Here is a 3098-nt window from a genome sequence, read left to right as displayed (position 1 = left end):
AAGAGAACCAATGATGATGTCTTGACTTGCATATGAACTGGATTTAAGTGAGTCAGAGCTATGCAAAATCATCAGCTTCATTCTCTCCTCCAGAGTCATTAGAGTCCAGTGGCAAGGCAAGAGTCAAGACAACTGGAAATGATCAGAATGCAGTAACGTTTCAGGGATTCATCCAATACATTTTATGTGTAGAAGTCCAAGATCTCTCCCTAACTTTCTAATATATCCACTTCAACAAAATATATAGTACTCAAAATTTGTCTTAAAATATTTCTTTGAGGATAAGTTGTTGCTTTTGTCCCTGGCATCAGAATTTATAATTATGCCTCTGGTTCCCTCCCGATTCTCTTACAAAGTGTGATTCAAACTCAAAACCATTTCTGCTGGCATGTCATAGAGCTGCTATTTTTTTTCAAACTACCTTCTATCTCTAAACATCAGCACTTCTATTTTTCTTGCAGTGTTAGGAAAAATGGTATTTTCCAAATGAACATATCTGACTCAAACAGAATTTACCTCATGGTGCAAACATTTATTTTGGATGCTATTATGAGTTTCCCTGACCAAACCATGTCCCATCTTTCATCACAGAACGGGTTAGAATAATGGTTCAGAATCCCAGCACTTCTACTGGTTACTTATGTGAGTTTTTGAAACTGCTTTTTTTTCATCAGTAATAAAACAGGGTTGAACTAGATGAATGCTATGTTCCATTAGAAGTCTAAAATCTTAAAATATCTCTAAGAATCACAGTCAATGAGGGTATTGATGCCAGTTCAACACCTTTCTTATTGAAAGTAATGTCCTCTAGCAATGATGCCCCAACACTATTAAAAAGGAAATAATATTTACCAAGCACTCAAAGTAGATGTATTAGATATATGATATCAAACATTTTTTCAGGACAGGATATCAAATTGGTCAAAGAAGGAACTAAAATGACCATGCGTTATGCCATTCTCCTTCCTTAATTCTTTAATGAAAAGGATGTACAAGCAATAAGCCTTGAACAAACTCTTCATTCTCTCTGTATGATGTTTGTCTCAATTCTGTTTATGCAATAATTCCATTTAAAGTTTCATTTAAATGATTATGCATAACCATCCATCCATCCATACACACACACACACACACACACACACACACACGTGTGTCTTCAGGAGTCTAGTGGGTAAACAGCTTAAAAATGGATGCAGAAAAGGAAATTTGTGTTCAAGCCTTGGAAAGGCAAGAGAGGGATGTAAACAAACAAACAAGTAGCAAAATATTAAATTGGGAGAGATTAGGGTAAAGTAACATTTAGAGAAATTAAGATAGACTGAGCAGCTTCTGGGTTCCAAGAATAGAAGAGTAGAACCATTACTTTAACTATTATGAAGTTGTTTGACTACAGTCTGTAGTGCCTGGAAAGGTGGTCAGAATTTAGTTCATTTACTTTCTCCTTCAAACTCATTTAACTTTTCCTTTAAGTTTCCTTTAAGGGCTTAGAGGAAAAAAAAATATAGCTAGACTAGGCAATAGAAGCAGTGTGAAACTTGGAAAGAAAATTAAGACTTTTCAGGGAAAAGAGCAAAGAACTCTGAATCAAGAAGGAATTGACTTCTGAAACTGTACTATATATCAGAACTCAATCTATTTAAATATAGGCAGTACCCTCAAAAATTCAATTCAATAAAGATTTATAAAGTATGGAAAGAAGACAAAAAAAATGCACAGTCCTTGCTCTTAAGGATCCCTTCAAATAGTAAAGTAGCACTTGCAAGATACATGTCTGATGATTGAGTATGATGTATTGTTAACTTCGATTTACTACTGACAAGGAAAATGGATGATAAGGTTAGGGAGTAGGGAAGGAGGAAGCATGATAACTGTCTTCAAATATTGGAAATATAATTCATAATTGAGAAATTAGACTTGTTCTTGTGTTTAGAAGGCAGAATTCTGAACAATGGGTCAGAGGTAGTCTCAATATAAGGAATGAGTTCCTAAAAATTAGATCTACTAATGTGTGCACGTCCTTTGACCAAGGTATAGAACTACTTAGTCTATATACCCTCAATATATTGAAGAAACAGGAAAAATGACATATGTGAATACATAAACATATAGATATACACATGTATATAGGTATATGTGTGTATACACATAAATTATATCAGCTTTTTTTGTGGTAGCCCAAAACTAAAAACTATGAGAATGACCACATATTGGTGCACAATGTTGTATCGGCTAAACCAATTGTAGTGTATAATTGGCTAAACAAATTGTAGGGTATAAATGTGATAGAAAATTATTGTGGGATAAAAAATGATGAAATGGAGAGCTTCAGAGGAAACTAGGAAGATATCTATGAACTGAAGCAGATTGGAATGAGCAGAACTAGAAGATCAAATTATACAACAATAGTAACATTTTAAAGAAAAGTAACTGAAAGATTTATAGAACTCTGATCATTTGGGCACAACTGAAAGGACTGAACAACAAAGAAGAGTGTTTCATGGTTTTGTTCATGTATGTATTTTCAGAGGTAATCACTTGTGTCTGGTTTACTTTTTCTGGGTCATAATAATCACAACATAACTTCATTTTTCCTCTTTTTAAAAAATCAAATTAGCTAATGATTTATTTGTTTCCTTTTTTAAACAGTTACTAGTTTTACTTATTTCAATTTTCTTTTTCTTTGTTTTTTATTTTCTTTCAGAAGTCATACTTTGGTGTTTAATTGGGGGTAGTTTGCTGGTTTTTAAATTGTTTTCATTTGCAATCTATTCTTTCTTTTGTTGATTAAAATGTATTTTGTTGTTCAGTAATTTTTCTGTCGTGTCTGACTCTTTGTGGTCCCATTTGGGGTTTTCTTAGCAAAGATACTGGAGTGGTTTGTTATTTCTTTCTCCAGCTCATTTTTACAGATGAGAACACTCAAGCAAACAGGATGAAGTGATTTGCCCAGGGTCACACAGCTAGTAACTGTCTGAGACCGTATTTGTTCTCAGAAAGAGAAGTTTCCTGACTCCGGGTGTGGCACTCTATCCACTACACCATTTGTACGTTTCTATCCTTATAAAATGTATAGAAATATGTAATTTCTTATAAGAATT

This window comes from Phascolarctos cinereus, unplaced genomic scaffold (assembly GCF_003287225.1).
Source record: "Phascolarctos cinereus isolate Bilbo 61053 unplaced genomic scaffold, phaCin_HiC Scaffold_3;HRSCAF=262, whole genome shotgun sequence".
In the NCBI taxonomy this organism is placed as follows: Eukaryota; Metazoa; Chordata; class Mammalia; order Diprotodontia; family Phascolarctidae; genus Phascolarctos; species Phascolarctos cinereus.
This window is presented reverse-complemented; position numbering follows the sequence as displayed.